Here is a 21,397-nt window from a genome sequence, read left to right on the forward strand (position 1 = left end):
ATACTTTCATAAGAATCACATCAAAAGCTTATGTGGAAAGTTGTTACTAGTTCTAATTTGAACCCACTGCTGAAATTATTTTTTTACTCACTCATATTAGCTAAATACTTAAAATTTATTGTGAAAATATTGTGGTATTGTTTCTAAAGGGTCATTTCTTATTCTTTTCTTCTCTTTCATCCATCGTACGTTTCCTTTTCTTTTCTCTTTTTTCTTTTTTTCTCTTGTTTTTTCTCCACCACACACCTATAGTCCTATACCCATATATCTCCAGCCACACCTTTTTTATCTCTACTTTCCAAGTTTCCAGAACCTCCCTCTCTCTTTCTCCTTATCTTTTGTGCTTCCTTTTTTTTTCCTTTCCTCTTCGGCTTACTTCTCAGACACAGGTGACACAGCCAACCATGATCTTTTGACTTCTCCTTGCATTTTTGTTTTTTATTTTCTTTCTTCTTCATCTCACTTCACTCACACACACAGCCGGCAGAGAGATTGGCCTTCGTCTATCTTCTTTTTTTTCTTCCTTCTTTTCTTGTTCTGAGTCACTTTGTTGTTACAATGGAGCTTAGATAGGCTTTTATGTTCTTGATCTGTTATTTTTGTTTTGATTTTAGATTTGTTATTCTAATTAAATTTGTATTTTTCCCTGTTCTTGATTTGTTGTCTCTATTCTAATTTTAGATTGTGTTTGTGTTTTGATTGTGTTACCGTTTGAAGAGAGGCAGATGAACAAAGAAGAGAGGAGGATTGTGTTTGTGTTTTCTTGGCTTACTTAGATTTTTTTTTTTTGAGATCGTGTTTCAGCCCGGTATCCATTTACCGGCTGAAATAGCCGGATTTCGCCGGTACGGCCGGTATGAGGCCGGAACAGCCAGTATTTTTTTCGGTACGAAACATGGGATGTACCTATACCGGAAAACTGGCCGGTACGATATATATCGGCCGTATCGGCCGATACGGTATGGTATCACCTACACTGGTTTAGACATGCTATTGGAGGGTGAATAGTGAGTTTTTTTCTCCAAAAAGTAGAGATAGAGCATCTATTGGAGATGCTCTTAAAATCGCACTGTAGCACAATTTTTTTATTTTTATCTTTTTGCAATAGTTGCATTTTACACCTTCTAATGGAGTGGCCATTTTGGGCTTGGATTGTTTAATAGGCTTACATTTGGGATTTGCCATTTCTGTTGTTGATGCTCTTGGTGACCTTTCTTTAGGAGGCAGATTTTCTTGATGGAAACTAAAAAAGGGAGAAAAAGTAAAAGAGAGCCAAAGAGTTATTATTGTTTTACAGTTAACGAGGGTGTAAAATAGGGGAGAATGGGACATGGGTCAAAATTGTTATACAGATATAAAGTGAGCCGATGAGTCCTTTTCATGATGTTAAAACATCGTTTTAACTTCTTAGGAAAATTGAAGACGCGTAGGAATTTCTCTACTTTAAAGGCTCTTTTCCAAGGCCTTCATTCTCATTCCCCTTCCTAATTATTCATTCAATCTGAGTGTTCCATTCAAATTGCTCTTTGTTAAAAGACACTTTTTTTTTGGTGTGGTTTACTCATCTCTTGTACTTCACATTTCATCACATCTCTAATCTTTCCAATCTTCTCCTCATAGATCTTGATGGCGGCTTTCCCAACCGATGAGGGAGACTCCTTTTCTTCTTCCACTCACAGGGGGGACTACGATGTCTTCTTGAGTTTTAGGGGTGAAGATACTCGCCATGGTTTTACTGGCTATTTATATCAAGCTTTGTGTGACGAAGGTTTCAAGGCCTTCATTGATAATAAAGATCTCCAAAGAGGTGAAGAAATTTCAGCGGAGCTTATCAAAGCCATAAAATCATCAATGATTTCAATTATCATATTCTCTCAAAACTATGCATTTTCCACTTGGTGCCTCGAAGAACTTACCAAAATTCTTGAGTGTAAGAAAAATGGACAAAAAGTTTTACCAGTTTATTACAAAGTGGATCCATCTGAAGTACGCAAGCAGGAAGGTAGCTTTGGATTAGCACTAACTACACATGAAAAAAAATTTGAGAATAACATAGAGAAAGTGCTGAGATGGAGGGTAGCTTTATATGAAGCAGCTAGTTTGTCTGGATGGCATTATGAGGATGGGTATGTATCTAACACTAATCTTGTTCTTTTTATAGCTTTCAAACCTCTGATGGTTTTGTTATGACTACTAAATACCAAATTACAAAAATATTTGATCACGATAATATTTGCTACTACTATCTACTAAGGCCCTAAGAGCACTGCTACTACTAAGGCATTAAAGGCCAACACAAATAAAAAGGTTTATTTTTATATTTTTACTTGATTGGTAAATTACAAACACATCTAATGTGCTTTCATCCAATGACATTACCTTTCACCACACATGTGAGAGAAGGAAGTGTGATTTAAATCAAGGCTCATCAACTTAATAATTTGCAAATTTTCTTAATCATTTCATTTTCAGAGTATTATAAATGGGTTAGTGACGTAGGATGAAAGGGCGGCAAGTGGCTTGAGGCGAAGAACAAGAAGAAGGGGTAGTGACACAGTGTTAGGAGGAGAGAGAGAGAGAGAGAGAGAAACAAAAGAAGAAAAAATGCACATTTAAGTCTCAAATTAATTATCGTCTTAAATCTATGACTATGAGTTACATGCACATTTACTTAATTTAAAAATGTGTCACTTGTAAGTCACATATCTAATCATCTTGAATTTAGTTCATTTTTGTGTTTATATTTCCAGCTAGTCTAACTATGTTTCCTATACTCTACAATTGGTAGGTTTCCTGAATATCAATTTATCCAAGGAATTATTAGAGTGGTATCAAGTACCAAATTAAATCGCACAAAGTTATTTGTTGCTAAATACCCAATTGGAGTAGATTCTCGTGCAGAATTCGTAGAAAATCTTTTAGATATTAAGTCAAATAAGGTTCGCATGGTGGGAATTCATGGCCTTGGAGGAATAGGAAAGACTACAATTGCAAAAGCTGTTTATAATAGGATTGTTGATCAATTTGAAGGAAGTAGCTTCCTAATGAATGTCAGAGAAAATTCAAGAACAGTGTAGCATACTCAAACTACAACAGCAACTTCTTTCTGAGATCTTAGGGAGCAAAGAATTTAAGGTGCACAGTACATCTAGAGGAATCAATGTAATCAAGGAAAGACTTTCCTGTAAAAAGATTCTTTTGATTCTTGATGATGTGGATAAATTGGGCCAAATAGAAAATTTTCTTGGAAAATGCGATTGGCTTGCTAATGGAAGTAGAGTTATTATAACCACAAGAGACAAACATGTGCTAACCACTCTTGGAAATGATCCTTTAATCTACAAGGTTGTGCAATTGGATCGACATGAAGCTCTTCAACTCTTTAGTATACATGCCTTCAATAAAAATGAACCTGAGGCAAATTATTTACTTCTTACAAATCAATTCATACGTTATGCCAATGGCCTTCCATTAGCTCTACAAATCATAGGTTCCGATTTGCGTGGAAGAAGCATTCATGAATGGGAAAGTGAATTAGAAAAGTATAAGAATATTCCAAACAAAGAAATTCAAAATATACTAAAAGTAAGTTTTGAAGGATTGGACAAAAATGAACAAGATATTTTCCTTGATATTGCATGTTTCTTCCAAGGATTGTCCAAAAATTACGTTGTGGATATCTTAGCTGCTTGCAATTTATATCCGAATTCTGGTATTTCAAAACTTATTGATAAGTGTCTCATAAGTGTTGGATTTGACAATTTATGGATGCATGACTTGCTACAACAAATGGGTAGAGATATTGTTCAACAAGAATCAAATGTGCCTGAAAATCGTACAAGGCTATGGTGTTATGATGATGCTTTAGAAGTTCTTACAAAAAATATGGTATAACTTCTTTTTCTTCTCTTCTCTTTTAAGCAAAAAAATAAAATCAATAATTTTTTTTAATGTTTAGAAAATTATAAGTTTATCATTAACCTATTTTGTTTAAAATTTCAAATTGTTATGATTTTGACAAATTCTATTGTGCAATGTGTTCCACCCAATGCTCTATCCAAACAGGGTTCAGATAAAATTCGAGGCATAATGTTGTGCTTCCATAAACCAATAACAGTGACATTGGCACCGAAAGCTTTCAAAAGGATGAGAAATCTCAAATTTCTTATAGTTGATAATGTGCACATTTGTGAAGAACTTAAATACCTCCCCAACGGATTGAGGTTCCTTCAATTGCCTAATTATCCTTTTCCCTTACCATCCAATTTTTGTCCTCAAAAACTTGTTACACTCGAGATGCCACATAGTTGCATTCGGTTAGAGAAGTTATTTAAGCAGGTATGGTTTTCTTTAAAAATTATGTTCAAAATTTTTTAATTTAAAGTTTGTTGAACATAATTTTTTTTTAATTTTTCTACAGGAGTTTCAATTCCAGAATTTGAAAAGTATCAACCTCCGTAGATGTGAGTCTATTACAAAATTACCTAATTTATGCGCCCCAAACTTAGAGAACTTGGACCTTTCATTTTGCAAAAATTTAGTTGAGTGTAATGATTCCATTGGATTTCTTGATAAGCTTCACGAATTGCATCTTTCTAGTTGTGAAAAACTTCAAAATTTTCCAAGGCATCTCACGTGGAAATCTCTCAACACTTTGGATATTTCATCCTGCTCAAGGCTTGATTTTTTTTCTTTCTTATTTGCCGAATGGTGTCTCACTTGGCCTATGGACATCATTAGGGTTCATGGTTTATATAGCTATTGCTGTAAAAATGTTGTGGATCTTGAAGATATCATCTATAAATTACCACCGTCTGAGATACTATATATATATACTAGCAAATCGAGACCCCGGTGTGAATATAATACTTTTCCAAAGTCATATGCTTTTCTAGATCTAAGCAATGTTCAAAATCTAGATCTGAGTAATATTGGAAATCTAATTGAATTAGATTTTTTGATGAAGTCTGATTACTTTCCTGTATTGGAATGTCTATATTTAAATGAAATCAATATTATTACCATCCCGGAAAGCATCATTAAGTTTACTAGATTAGAGACACTCGAAATAAGACGTTGTAAGTATCTTCGGGAAATTCCAAGGCTTCCACGATCTATAAGAAGAGTGTATATACTAAACTCCTATTTGCTACATCCACAATCATCAAACAGATTGTTCAATCAGGTGTTTCTCTCTCTCTCTCTCTTTCTCATTCAATGTTATATAGAAACACTCTTTTTACCTTCCCGAAAATACATTATTAAATTTGTTTGAATTTGATTATTGCAAACAGTTTGGAGAATTTTGGCGATCACGATATGAATATGAACTTATACTACCTGGATCAGAGATTCCAAAGTGGTTCAATCATCAAAGTGTTGGAAATTCCATTTCATTTTGGGTCGGTCGTGATTGTGATTATCTAAAATTTTGTTACTGTGTTGTTTTAGAACCGAAATGGGATGATACTGTTCATGTCTCCTTGAAATTTAATGGGATAAAGTTCATTAATTTGATTCCTTACAGATTCAAAGGGATTACAGATATGACATGTAATCATGTATGGTTTTTAAAGTTATATGAAAGTCCCATCGATTCAAAGGACTTAAATCAATTTGAGTGGAATTATGTGGAGGTTGAATTTGGAGCTGTATCTCATATCCTAAGGTGTGGGGTCCATGCTGAATACATCTGTCCTCTTGTTCAAGATCTCTCCACTGACCATCTCCCACCTACTTCAATACCTGCCTTTCCCACTTGTTCTATTTCAAACACTGTCACGCCTTCCCCCCACCTCTTAAACTCTTGTTTGGAGCTTTCAAATTCGAATTCAATGGAAACAACATATACTGATTTTGACTCACCTTTGGAGGGCTCTCATGATGATGGATGTGATTTGAGTTTGTCACTGTGCACTTCTCCTCAGCCTCAGGTCACTGTCCCTGATGACACTAGCCACATTCTAAATAATATGGCAGACATGTTCGAATTACACTTGGGTCTGCCAGGTTTGGGAATTGCCTCAACTGCTAGTGAGGGGTTTCATTTGGGTTCTTCTTCAATGGCCCATAACTATGTCAGTGATGATGACTCTAACTTCAATTTGTATTCTCCATCGAAGAAAATGAGAAAATCTTGATTGAACTTGGAAGAAGAAATATGGCTCCATCTGGAAAAGAACCTTGAAACAATTTTCTTCTTCATTGTTCCCATTCCATTCCTCTAGCATTTGATGCCAAGGTACGTCTCTTTGGGGAATAAATTTTGGGGAATTGGTAGGGTTCTTTGGAATCAAGTGTGAATTAACCAAAAAATGAAATTTGTGATAAATAGGATTTAAAATCATGGGAGTTTAAATTCCTTTATTTGTTAATTTCCATTTAAATTGCAAAGTTTCGTCCAAAAGCAAAATATCTATTTCTATTCCATGTAAATTAACCAAATATGCTTTTGATTTTGTGTCAGAAGAAATTCTTGAACCTGATTTGAGGGGTGAAGACCCAACTACAAAAGATAAAAGCCCAGGTCAAGAGCCATTAAGCACCCTGGAGAAGAGTATGTGCCACAATGCACTGAACATCTAACTAGGAGCCATTATCTATTTCTTCTATAAATAATACTACAAGAACTTTGGTTTTGTTACTTTGTTTGTAAGCTAAGGACTCTTTGAATTTTAGGGGAGAAGGGCATAAAATTAGATAGGTGGCATGAGCTGCTTCTCTTTGTAGTTTTTTATTTTCCCATCTCTGCATAGTATATATTTTGAGTGAAAAGTACGAGGGATAGCAACTGGTTATGTGAGATTCATTTGTGACATGTTCATCATTGGAGTGTTTATATAAGTTTTTCCTTTTACCCAATGTTTAATTGGTATCTATTTATTGCGGTGAATTTCAGGGGAGAAAATACTTTCCTTAAAAAATGAACCTGGGATTCCAAGTCATAATGGTGGTTTTGTTTATGTTTCAGTGTGGTGAAAGCATGAGATTCAAAATCAATCTGTACAGTGGCTCAGTGCCTAGAGTTTCATAACTTTTTTTTCCCTCATTTTCTATATTGTGTTGTCTTGATAAGGAGTGTGCGGCAGTTCGACCTGAGCAAAGTACAAGTCAATTTGTTTCAAGCAACAGTGCCAACACAGAAAATTTAAGCAGCACAAGTAGGCCAAGGTTGATTGAAAGTGAGGACAGGCTTCCTGGAACTGTGCTGCTTGCAAGGGCTAGGCTTCTGGAGAGGTTGAGAGGGGTGCCTCTTTCTGCAAACAGGTCGGTGATTAATGTGAAATGCAATTTGGAATTTTCCAAGGGTGAGTCTGGACATTACATGAAAATTATTATCTATTTTACGTCATCAATACTATGTTTATGCCAAATTGTCATGATACATCTGCGCAACACCAAGATTGACTGCCACCAATGCTTTTGATGGTGAAGTTATGAAAGTATTGAATCGATCAATCTGATACCATATTTTCAGGTCTGATGATGGATCCATTTTTCTTCTCTGACTCCACTTTTAGATGGACCTTATGCGTGAAAACTGGGTTATAGTGACCCCTTTAATTCTTATGGAACGGCCAGAAAAATCTTCGACTTTCTTGCAATTAATTATCCTCTTCATGATGTCCGTAATTTAAATTTCTTATAACAAAAGTATTTACAACTAGAGGAATTTCATAGTGTCATTAGTGTGTGTGTGTGTGTGTGTTGGATTGTATTGACAGCCCTATACTGTTAAGTGATGTTTAGCATATCACAAAACTAGGCCAACCAGGAACAACTTAACTGGTTTTAATTTTTTTAGTTCAAAGAACTGGTTCAAAATGGGACGCAATATGTTCCTTTAGAAAACTAGTTTTAACTTTGGTTCTTTCAAATATACATTCTCTCCAAAATCAAGTTCTGAAAATTTTGATGTTTTCATATGCATATTCTCACCATAATCTAGTTTTAAATTAGGACATTTTGCATACCTATTAAGTAAAACTGGGTTTGATATGATTCTAGACAGACTCGAAATAAAATAAACTAGTTCAGTTTTTTTTTTGGTTCCGCTTGTATTAGAACTGAACTAGTTCCATTGTTTGCCAAACGTCCCTTATTGTCTGAATTGGGTAGGTGGTTTGATGGGATGATCGAAGGGGAAGCTCCATTTGATCATGCCTGTTGGATTTGTGACAGACAATTAAGGTTGTGGCACATCATTTGAAAGGGTTTATCACTTTTTTCTTTTAATTAGATATGATTTTTTTTTTATTTTATGTGAGATTGATGTGACTTGGTGACAACTGTCCTAATCCATGGAATTCCCTTTGGAATCCCCAGAGATCCGCACTTGAGCTCTTTTGTCATGATTACCGATTCTGTCTTTATGAAATTTTAAATTGAAATCAAAGTGCAATTAGGCATCATTTGTGATCCTAACTTTGGAGACCCACTAGAATTTGGCTTTGGTTTCCCCATTGGAGGAATTGAACTTGGTATAGTAATTGCAATGGCTAATTATACTGGTTCTCACCACGGGTTCTATTATGAAGCTTAGTAAACATGTTGCCCACTTACCATGGAGAGTAGTATATTCCTTCAATCTCATTTTATGACTTAATATTAATAGGGCAGCAATTCTGGCAGTTGGGGCAAGACACTGTAATTTATTGTGACAAAATTCTCCTAATATATTTTATTTCTTTTAACAAGTGCTGAATTCTATGCTATGTATTCATCAAACGTGCAACAATATCCATTATGGGAATTTAAAATATTTACAAATTGTTGGTGTATATCTCTTGTTCCAACAATGTCTTTGAAATGGTTGGACTTATTTTAATAGATGGCTTCTTCAGTCAATGTGTTTGTCAATTAATTTTGATTTTTGTCATATTTTTCTTGGGCTTCTGTTATCTTTATGATTTTTTCAGTATCTTGAACCTCTTAAGTATTTTCATATCATTATTTGTCATTTGCTGTGAATTTCTGCTGCTGATACTACTGACATCATCCTCACTACTGCTGCTGTTGCTTGTGCTACTATAGATATCGTTTGTTGCAACCTGCACATGGTATTATGGTCTAGACTAGTTGTCAAAATATTCTGAATGTGAAGATCTTTCTTCCCTTGTCCTTGAATCAAAATAATAGTCTCCTGTTTGGTTTTGCTTTCTAATTTAGGGAAAGTGTGAGACCTTTGTCAGACCGCCCTGAATTAACGCTTGTTGATGATCAAGACTTGGGTACTCAAGCATCAGCAAGTCAGTCAGCTGGAGGCTCAAGCATTACTAGCCTGACCTCTCAAATCGAGAGGCTATAATTATTGTTAAAACCAAAGAAGAAGCCACCTGGTCTCAGTCAGGAGGCTCTAGATTGTTTGCACCTGGAGGTTTTCAGCAGCAAGGTTAAAGGGGTGGTATCAAGAGCTTCACAGGATTGTAGTGTATGTCTGGAGACATTCGTGGAGGGAGATGCGCTTATACGCCTGCCAGGTCCCATAGCTTCCAGTCTGCCTGCTTGGATCCTGGCTTCAAACTTGTGGTGACTACCCATATTGTTGTAGAACTATAACTATAGTAACAAGTCACAACAAAGCATCAAAGAGTTAGATTTTTTTTACTAGAAATGTTTCTGTAATCTGGGTTTTCCTACACGTGTGAAAGTTTTGGCACTGACCAAATATATATATATATATATATATATATATATATATATATATATAATTTGTAATTGTGTGCATATGTAATTATTGTATCTCCTGCTCTGTTGTACACACGAGAAATCCAACAAAAGATATATACCATGACTGGGAGAGTATGTCCCAAGCCAAACTCAACTCTTGAAAACTTCTTCGTACAGAAGATATATACCATGACAATTCAACCCAAATTCATTTGTATAAATTAATATCCAAATGACGTAATTGGTTTCAAGTCGTGGCCATTTTCTGGTCTACTGCAACTTTAAAAACAAAACAAAAAGATTGCCTTAATTTCCCACAAGCTGCATAGTGATCATCAATGGAGAAGCAAGGAGCTAAAAGGCTTGGCGAACGGTTGGTGCTTGTAGTATATCCATTCCCAGGCCACAATACATAAAACCCATGCTTCAACTTGCCACAATCCTATACTCCAAGGGCTTTTCAATAACCATAGCACACCCTCAATTCAAATCTCCCAACCATGAAAACCATCCTGAATTTCACTTTGTATCAATACTAGATGGCTCGTCTAAAACCAATTTCTCACCTTCCAATTTCATGGCTGCGTTATTGGCTCTTAATAGTAATCGTGAAGCTCCATTTCAGCAATACATGGAGGAGATAATGAAAGTAGAGGATCCAGATGATCGGGTTGCCGGTGTTGTTTATGATGGGTTCATGCACTTTGCTCAAGCTGTGGCTAATAATTTGAAACTTCCTGGGATTAATGTGCGTACAAGTGCAGCTGCCACCTTGCTTTTGTTTGCAGTCTTTCCTGATGCTTATCATTGTATTTCTTGACTGCTATTTTGAAATTTGAAAACGTGTTTTGAGTGTTTTTTCAGATTACCTTTTGATCTCTCTCCTCTATTCAGGAAATGGAAATTTATAAGGTATTGACAGTTAAAGCCCACAAAGCTTATGAATGATGTTGGAAAGACCCAACAAGTAGTACTGCGGCCCAAAACTTGCACACCTATATATAAATATATATATATATATATATATATATATGAATATATAATAACATAAATTGAAAATGGTTTTAACTTGAACATAATAGAATAGACTAATCAAATGAAAGGAGATGAGAGAAATTATTAAACTTATGCTTTGGACCTTGTTTTATTTTTCATTTTAATTATTGCCAAAACAATATTATAAACTAGAGAAATAATTTTTACATATAGTTATTTCTGATTTCAGGGGAAAGCTTAATTTGGAGTGTCAATTAGTCTTTAGTAAGGACGTCATAGTGTGGTTAAATGGCTCCTGTAAAAAATTTAAAATTTGATTTTGGATCAATGATTGTGGTTAAACTTTTCTGTAAGAATTTAAAATTTGATTTTAGAACTGTGATTTTAGGTAGAATTTGAACATAAATACTTTATTTGAGAAAAAAATTTATCATTTAAGTAAATTAGAACCCACAAATTAATTTGAATTGATTATAAAAATAAAAAATTCACCAATTACCTAGCATCATTTTTTGGGTACCTTTTGTTTGGTTAAATTTTAGTATAATAATAATTGTAGGGACACGATTTTCAGACCAAGCCCTAAATGTAAGGGATCTTGGCCCAGTGAACCTAGTACAATAAATTTGTAGAGAGTGGGTCAAAGAGCTAGGCTTTAGTGCGTGGATAGCAATTAGTATGGTTTTGGATGATGAGCCAACATGAATTGTACCCGGTTTGTGTAAGAAAGTTTATCCTCGGCACAATCCGAGGAGCTCTGTTCTAGCATATATTGGATGACCACGGTTACAGGAGTTGTTGAGGTTGCTACAGTGCTTTCTCTTCTCCTTTTTTCGTCCCCCTCTCTCTAGGATCTCTACCCTTATTTATATTACATCTCTCCCTTCATCCTTACCCTACATGTGGACTACATGTGGACAGTTGATGGTTTATACTGATATTTGTCCCATCATCCCCCTCTAAAAGTCTTCTGGGGTGGTATGTGCCATAATACTGTTCGGAGGTCACTTCCTCATTAATGCGGTGATAGCAGCTCCCCCTTAGATATTTTTGAGCCCTTATCCCTCTTGTACATTCATGGTGCTCGTTGCTATCATTAGAACTTCCTGAAAGGTCATCTTTGATCATTAGGATCTATACTAGATTTGCATTTAACCTTAGTCCGAGGAGATGGCGCTCCTCGGACTCGGACGACCCATGCTTCTCGGCCAAACCACATGCTCTCGGCCAAATCTCAAAATACATGACCCCACAATAATAATAAACAAAATTTCTCTGTAAACTAGTTTAGAGAAAAATTCTTCAAACTTCTCATATATATATATATATATATATATAGTGAATTTTGAAAATTTAATTGTTAAATTTCATGTTGTTTATGTTCTTAATATGCATGTTAAATTTTATTCAAATCAAATGTTATTTATTATTCAATCAATAAACCAATTTTTTAATACACAATTTTAGATCACAAAAATTTGAAATTTGAAATTTTTTTAATGACATAACATTAATTTTTGATTTTTTTGAAATTTTGCAAGCACAGAGGATATAATAAGCATATGTAATCCAGATGCTAGATTTTTAAAATTTATACTTAATATAAAGACATATAAAAAAAATTGAAGAGTTTCTTTCCAAATTAGTTTTAAGAGAAACTTTGTTAAAAAATAATTGACAATATAAAAAAAAAATTAAAAAAAAATGAGACTAGAATCATTGATAATTGATACTCTATCTTCTATATATTTGTTAATATGAATAATACTAGAGATACAAATTATTTTACAAAAAAATTTACAACCTGCTGATGTGGTAATTAATTATTAGTAAAAGAAAAAGTGATATTAATGATGGGTTTAGATGAAAACCAATAAGAGGTTGATCACATTATTATTTTGTAAAAATGTTATAAAATAATTTGTAACTATAATATTATTCTTATTAATATTATTGAAAATAAAAAATCAATTAATTATTATATCAAAACTTTTCAATCTTAACCCAACTAATTTATCTCACCTTCCAAGTTTCCAATTAGAATCTTCGTACACATGAGAGTGAAATGTGGTCGAACAAACTTTAACTTGTTGGAAGGAAAGCTGAAACCGAGTGTACTATTGGTTGGCACCACGGAAACTTCGAGGAAGAGGGATTTCTACTTTCTAGCGCTTTTGCCTCTTTTTTTTTTTTTTTTTTTTGGCAGCACATTCAAACTGCTTTTTTATTTTTCTACGGAATAAGGACAGTCTAAAACAAAAAATATTATTTTTTAGTAGCACGCTCATCCTGAGTGTTGTCTTAATTTAATAAAATTATAAGTTTAGGATAATATATTTTGTATTAAAATTAATTTGTTAAATTATGTGATAAATAATTTTTTATTCCAGAAAATTAATAATTTTTCTATTACAGATCATGTTTTATTTTAATTATAAATGTTTACTAAAAAATTAAGTGATATTAAAAGGAAATGTTAATGAAACTTAAATGTAAAAATTTAATTAGTAATTTTGTATGTCAAAGAGAATGATAAATAGATTCTAAATATAAAAAAAATTAAAAGTTAAATAAATATTATCTAATTAATATTTAAATAATTAAAAAAAAATTCGCCTAAATTTTTCGCCTAAAGCCAGCCCTGATTGGGTGCTTGCCTTTGGCATGTCATAACTCATAACCAGTTTTATTTATTTTTAATTTGGTAAAATATTTTTGTAGATAATCAATATTATTGTAGTGGACTGGTGCACAGCCTCCGTATGTACTTGTGGAAAACATGACTGAGAAAAAAATAACTAATCAAATGGTCATACTGTGATTAGGGATGTGGCTCTTTTCAATAATTGAAGTTTTTTTATTTCCTTCGTTATTTTTTAAATTTTTAAGTGCATGATTTTATTTCCATCTCTTTTATTTGTGGAACATAATGTGGTACGAGAAATATAGGACAAAAGATTTGGACTTCAGTTAGAGATACAACTTGAGAAAAGAAAAAACTCTCTTTCTCATTGTGTATTTCTTACAAATTTCTCTCTCTCTTTTTCTCTTCTCTTTTGCTTCTCTTAGTCACGCAGTTCTTCAAGACTGCACCATCCTCAATCTCACTTGCTGGAGAAATTATAGTCTTCTGATGAACTATGTCACTCAACCACCATTCCATTAAAAGACTCCCACTTATTTAAAATTACTCAATCAGTAATAAGTTTCTGTTTAAAAAAAAAAATTATCTCAACAATTTTAAACAAATTAAATTTTTTTAATGAAATAGTAGACCACATTGTCTACTTTTTCTCCACCCAGGGACTTCCCTCTTCACCCTTCTTCCAATGGCCGAATGGCATTACTCTATATTTCTTCATCTTTTCCTTCTTTTCTTTCTTTCACACTCTTAACATCAAATCACAATAAATGCACCTCACATACCTTGACTTTGGTTTAGCTAATTTCTTTTTTCTTCATCTCTCCCTTAGAGCACTTGCAGCAGTGAAGCTAATAAGCTATATAGTTATTTTAGTTCTACCAAAATACAAAAAATACCCTTGCAGCAGTGGAGGTATATGTAAAAAAATTTGCTTAACTGCTACAGTGCTCATGTATCAATACATGAGCACTGTAGCTCAAAGCTAAAAAAAAAAAAAAAGTTTTTTATTTAGCTCCCGATTAAAATAATTTAAACTAATTATTTGTGTTCATTGTTTTATTCACGCCTCTCTCTCTCAGTCACTCTCATCTCTTCACCACTGAAGCTCTCAACTCTCTCAAGCTCACCGCCGCCGAGACCCACCGCCGATCAACCCTCTCAACCTCAGACCCACTCCGTCCCAAGCTCTTAAACCCACGCCGTCACCGACCCTCTCAGTTGAGACCCATCGCCGATCAACCCTTTCGCCGCCGTCCCAAGCCGCCGGTCAGCTCAGACCCACCGCCGATCAGCTCAACCCTTTCACTTCAGGTCAGTTGTTCTTTCAGTTTATTATTTTAAATGCAATAATTTTTTTTCTATTCATCTTGTTTGTGTTGTGAGGTGGTGCATGATGGGTTGAGATTGATGGTGGTTAATCCCATTTCTAATTTTCTAGTTTTTAATGGTGATATGGTTTTGATTATGAGCTTATGAACAGGGTTTTGACAAATACAGTAAAGATGAGTGTGTTATGAGTTTAGTTTAGATGGTGATAATCGGCTATGGTGATGGTGGTGATGGAGAATGAGGCGAAGATTATGGTTAATATAAGGTGGAACCTTGGTTTAGTTTGTTGTAAAGACTAGAGATAGAAGTATAATTGGATATTTGGAAGTACAATTGTTGTTATTTGCAGTTTGGAACTTTTCTGTGTGCTGGGAACTTTGTATTTTTTGTGGCTTTTGATTCAGTCCATCCATGAATGGACAGAATGTATTTATATTGGAATGTATTGGGATTTTTTTGTTTGCAGGAATTTGGGAATTTTCTGTGTGCAGAGGGAACTTTAAATTTTTTTTTTTTTTTTGGCTTTTGATTCAGTCCATCCATCAATTGACAAAATGTAATTGGAATGTATTAGGATTTTTCTGTTTATAGGAATTTGTTGTGCGGTGGAAGAGTTGGTGGCGGTGGAAGAGGTGGCGGCGGCGGTGGTGGAAGAATCGGTGGCGGGGGCGGCGGTAGCGATTGCAGTGGCGGTGAAAGAGTCGGTGGTGGTAGCGACAGTGACAATGGTAGCGGCTGCGGTTGGTTGTGATTGTTGTTTATTGTAATGGATATATTATTTTATTATAGTGGATATACTATTTTATTGTAGTGAATATATTATTTTATTGTGAGATTTATATTATTTTACTGTGTTGAAAGTTAAAATAGATCCACTGCTGCAGCATGTGTTTGTAAAGTGTGTAGGTAAAATAAATAAAATAACTTTTTGTGGAGCTAAAGTCAGAATAGCCTTTAATGCATCAACCCATTTCTTTTCTTCTTTTTCTCCTCAGCGTCTCCAACACGCCTAAGTCACTGCCCAAGAAGAAAATAGGCTGACTTTTGTGGCTTGGCCAACCACCTCTTAAATGAGGTGTTTTATCAAGGGTGGACTGGACCCACGGTGCCATGATGCACCCAACAAAAATGACTGTGTGGTAGACGTCATTTCGATTTTATAATATCTCCAATGATTTTTTGTATTAAAAAAAAAAATCTCCAAACTCTTATCATAATGTGTGATTAAATTTATATCAAATAATTTATATTAACAATTGTTCTTCAAATTTATTGATTTTAAGGGTTGTTTGACATGTGAGTTTTAATACAATGACTTACATTTTAAACAACATTACATACATTTCTACACACTTTTTGACTCACATATATTAAAAACACTCAAACAACATAACTCAAACTAATCTACCAAACACTCCCTAAATATTCAAAACCAAACATAACCATGAATAAGTTATGAAAGGTCCCTAAAGACCAAGGATGACTCCACGTTGAAGGCAGGGTGATCACTGGACCACCTGACTTGGAAAAGTAACAATAATTATATATATAAATTTTAAAAAATATATGAGTTGTCTATCCTTAAAAAAAAGTTGTGACCACCTTAAATTTTTTTAGGTCCAACAAAATTAAACTTTGGTCATATTAATAATATATTAGGTCCTTTCAAACAGAAAGAAAAAACCTAAAAAAAAATTAACTAAAATTTGAAGAAGATATAATTTGTAACATTAATAATAAAACTAATGTAATAATTTCCAAATATGAAAACTCATAGAAGAAAATTGTAAAATTTTATGTATTTGAGTTTTTTTTTCCTTTTAATATATGAAATTATCTTTTTATTATTTTTTTTATAATTAAGTTTTTTAATGACCACTCAAAAAAAAATTCAAAATATTCTTGAAGTTGCCACTGCTAAAAAACCACTACACTTGCATCACTTTATTTATCTATTTTTTACATAGCCAAACATAAGGTGAATGCTTAGAGCATCCACAACCGAAAATCTCATCCCATCCTATTTTACCATCCAAAAAACTACTTTTATCACTTATACCATACCATTTTTCAATTCACCCAACATCCCAAAACTCTATTTTTTTCCCATTTTATTTAAATATTCTTTTTTAATCTTTTTTTACTATTTCTCTTTTTCTCTTCCTTTTCCTCTTTTTCTCCCTCAACCTTTAGCACCGGCCTCAACCTCTAGCAAACCAATACCTAGCAAAATCACAACAAAAAATCACCCAAATCAAACAAGCACCAGAAATCCACCTGCCATCCCAGCAAAATCACAACAAATCTAAAAATTCATACCAAAATCACAACAAAAAATCACCACCAGCCACCCCAGCAAATCACAACAACAATCCCAAAACAAAAATTTGAAGAAAAACCCACCATCAACAATCCATGCCGATCTTTAAAGTGATCGGACTTGCCCTTGCCACCGAACCCCAACAAACCACCAATCACCACCACCACGCCACACACCCACCGAAAAAATCCACTTTATCAAAACCCCATCGAAACGAAACCCACGCAATCAAAACCCGACTCCATATACGTCAATCAAAACTCCGATCTCCACAGAACCCACGCCGATCAAAACTCCATCGAAACCCACCCGATCTCCTTTCGCCGATCAAAACCCCATCTGAACCCACCCAAGATCAAAACCCACCTTGTCACATCGATCTCCACGCACAACTAGCCACAACACACACACCCCACGATGAACTCCATGCAAAACGGCCCAAGCAACTCCGGTGGCAAGTCTTGAACGAGAGAGGGAGTGAGTACAGTCACACGGAGAGAGAGCTAAACTAAGAGTGTTGAGAGAGAGTGAAAAGAGAGTGCTGAATAAAAAACAATATTTATTTTTAGAATTGAGCTACAATTCTACTACAATTTTTAGAATAAAAAAAATTTACAATTGTGCTACAGTACCATCTTAAATGTAAGATGGTACTGTGCAATTGTAAATTGTTTTACAATTTGACAAGTTCGGGTGGAGCTCACTTTTGATGCCTTAATGCTAAAACATGCTTAAATATGGCATTTAGAAGTCCAACTGCGGATGCTATTAGTGACCTTTCTTTAGGAGGCAGATTTTCTTGATGGAAACTAAAAGGGGGAGAAAAAGTAAAAGAGAGCCAAAGAGTTATTATTGTTTTCAAGTCAATGAGGATGTAAAATAGGGGGAGAATGGGACATGGGTCAAAATTGTTATATGCTAAAAATTTAGCTATTTAGCTCCACAAAAAGTTACTTTATCTATTTTACTTACTCACTTTATAAAACATGCTGCAGTAGTAGATCTATTTTAGCTTTCAACACAATAAAATAATATAAACATCACAATAAAATAATATATCCACTGCAATAAAATAATATATCTACTACACATAACCACTACACACAACCATCACAGCCACACACACAACCACAACCACCACCACAACCCACAACAAAGAAAAAAAAATCAACTAAGCCCATACCCACCAGACCCACCAGGCAACACCCACACCTACCACCACGAAACCCACCCGAGCCACCACCACGAACGCACCGATCTACCCACAAACCCACCCACAGCCCACTGCTGCTGACAAACCCAGCCACCCACCGACGCCGATCTACCCACACAACCACAACCACCACCACACCATAGCCCACAGCAGGAAAAAAAAAAAAAAAACAAAAGTAACCAAGTAAGGGCCAGATGGGTTGGCGGCGTGGATCAGCAAAATGGGTCTGCGCGCGTGAGCTAGTGGTGTGGGTTGGCAGCTTGGGGGTGGGTTGGCAGTGGAGAGAGAGAGAGAGAGAGAGAGAGAGAGAGAGAGAGAGTTCATAACCAAAAAGGAAAAAAAGAAGAAAAAAACAAATAAATAATATTTTAATAGAAATATTGGCACTTTAAAATATTATTGTTAGTTAAATATTGGCACTTTAAAATATTATTGTTAGTTAAAAAAAAAAAAAATTATTTGTGATTGTTAATTAAGCCTTGATCTCCTACGATTTGTGTTAGGTGCCTTCTTTCTGCATGTAACCTCAATGTTTAGGCTGGTCATTTGCCTTCTAATACTAGTGCATAATAGAAGAAAATGATTCAATATACTTGGTGTATAAGATGATACTTGAGAATCATTTTGCTAGAAATAATATCATTTTTAGAACCAATTAATATCATTTCAAACGTCAAATAACCTTGTTTAGGGCAATTTAACCATTACTTAGAGAAAGCTGTAAAAGAAAAATTAGTAGAAGTGTGAGAAAAACTTAAATATATAGCCACCGAAAACCACACATAAAAATAAATAATTAAATAACTTAATTATATAGTTAATGGCTATTCAAACTTTTCATTTAGATATCGTTTTAGAAAGAGTATTAATGCAAACTTTTGAAATGTCAGAAGTTCTCCAATTAGGGGCACACAAAAGATGCCCCCAATGTGCTTAGGAAGCACTTCTATAATAAATCACTGACATTATTATGAAAATGAACAAATATATATCATTGAGACGTTTAGTTGTAATATCACCGATTAAACATTTAGGGCACATGCATGATCCTATCAAATGAACATTGGAGATTTTGAAGTGTCTTACTTCTTAGAACCACTAAAAAATAACCCAAAAAGAAAATGAATTTTAATTTTTTTTTTCTTCTTAAAAAGTAGAGGACCATGGTGATTGATATATATATATGTAAGTGTTGTGAGTCAGAGTAACAACACATATTTGAGTGGAGGGAAAACTGTGGGGAGTGAACTCTCTGAGCAACGAGGACAACATGGGGCCTCTGAGCAATGAGTGAACTCTCTGAGTAATGCTTGTGAACACTGCAAGTCTTAATTTTGCAGTCAATGACAAAGCAAGTCATGTGGCTCTGTTCTTGAATTTGTTCAAAGGAAAGTAACAGTGGGGTGGAAGTGATAGCTCATCCTTCCTTCCGTTCAAACCTTCAACAAACTAAGTAAACAAACATTATTATTTCCTACTCATTTGGCTATTCCAGAACCGGAGAACCACATATATTTTGCATTTGATAAAAATCTTATTATTCCCTCGGTGACCTTTGCTATAAGCATTAGATCAATACACGCATGTCACCACCTTGTTATTGAACTAAGCTAATAAGCATCATTTTGCTTGCCCTTGTCAATGATTAATTATATATAAGAACATGAGCAATGATCATCTAAATTAGTGCTACCTAGCTACCATTTCGAATGTTAATGTAACTAAAGACAAAGTTTTCTGTGAATCAGATTGAAGGAGTCTCTTTCAACCTGTTACATGACGATGCAGATGATTTGATGTAAATGACTTAAACCATTTAGTAAATCACATAATTTTTAGAATGACACACGAATACTAGTTAAAGTCACCGAGTAATAAAATAGAAGAAAAAAAATATGTCCAATAACTAATAACTAATGCTTTCAACTTTATAATGGGGTCTATCTTGACATTCAATATCTTTTGGATCAGCAGAGTAATAATTTCATTTATTCGTAGTTCATTATTTTACAGAGGCATGAAAATTATCTTATGTACTATTGTTCTATAAAATTTGTTGAGGAATGCTAAATATATTACAAATTTTATTATATAAACCTTTAACGCTCTGTTTGTTTCAATAATGATGTTTTCTAGAAAATGAGTCATTTTCTAAAAAACATTTTCTATAAACTATCTCATTTTCCAATGTTTGGTAGCAACTTTAAATAAGTTAAAAAACAACCTCTTAACTTTCCTTATTTAGTTTGCTGTGAAATAGATTTGTTTTCCAAAAAAAATTAATGGAAAACAATCTCTAAAAATAAGCCATACTTTTTATATTGACCAAAGATAGTTTTCCTTTGACTCATATTTTTTTATGCTACCAAACATTGGAAAATAAGGAAAACTATCTTTACACAAGGTTTTCCATTGAAACAAACGGAGCGTAAATTGATATGTCACTAATAAAACATAATTTATATATATATATATATATATATATATATATATATATATATTTGGACAAAACTTAGGTACAAGACCTTAGGTACTGTTCCTTAGGTTCCCTTTTTAAGATTCATCTATGTGGCTACTTAACTTAAAAATACACTTTCATCTCATGAGAAAAAAATCCATATGACAGGATCTTAAAATGAGAACCTAAGGAACAAAACCTAAGTACTGTACTTAAGTCTTACTCTATATTTTTTATATTATTAAATTTCACAACATAAACCTTAAAACTGATGTATTACTACTAAAATAAATTCAAACATTTATTTATTATATTATTTAAATGACTCTAATCATATTTATTGTCAAGTCAACTTATAAGTATATATAGTAAAATTAGTAGTAGTTCTAATATACTTATTAAATTTGTTTGTAATATGACACAACACCTTCAATTAATGCAATAACTAATTAGCGTTCAAACTTGAACTTATGAGTAAAATCCACCTTCAGGAACTGACGAATTCAGGATTTGAACTTAGAGAGGTACAAATTTGTTGTTGATGTTTCTCTTTCTTTTTTTTATTTTTTATTTTTATAAAAATTATGAGTAAAAATTATCACATACACATATACATGCAACATAACACACTAAAATTAACAATATTAATATATAGAAACTAAAAGAACTATTTTAATCGATTTATAATCTGGTAAATTAAATTTAATTGCTTACCCACAAATTTTCACAAAAAATAACAAGTTATTGCCAAACAAATTGTTCTTTCCA

General features: G+C 33.8%; 3 pseudogenes; all 3 read left to right on the forward strand.

Moving 5' to 3' along the window:
• Window positions 1-21,397, forward strand: part of LOC142643477 (TMV resistance protein N-like) — a 54,061-nt pseudogene that overhangs the window by 18,309 nt on the left and 14,355 nt on the right.
• Window positions 838-6,241, forward strand: LOC142643474 (TMV resistance protein N-like; annotated as a pseudogene).
• On the forward strand, window positions 7,034-9,613 carry LOC142643476 (putative E3 ubiquitin-protein ligase RHY1A; annotated as a pseudogene).

This window comes from Castanea sativa, chromosome 7, assembly GCF_040712315.1.
Source record: "Castanea sativa cultivar Marrone di Chiusa Pesio chromosome 7, ASM4071231v1".
Classification (NCBI taxonomy): Eukaryota; Viridiplantae; Streptophyta; class Magnoliopsida; order Fagales; family Fagaceae; genus Castanea; species Castanea sativa.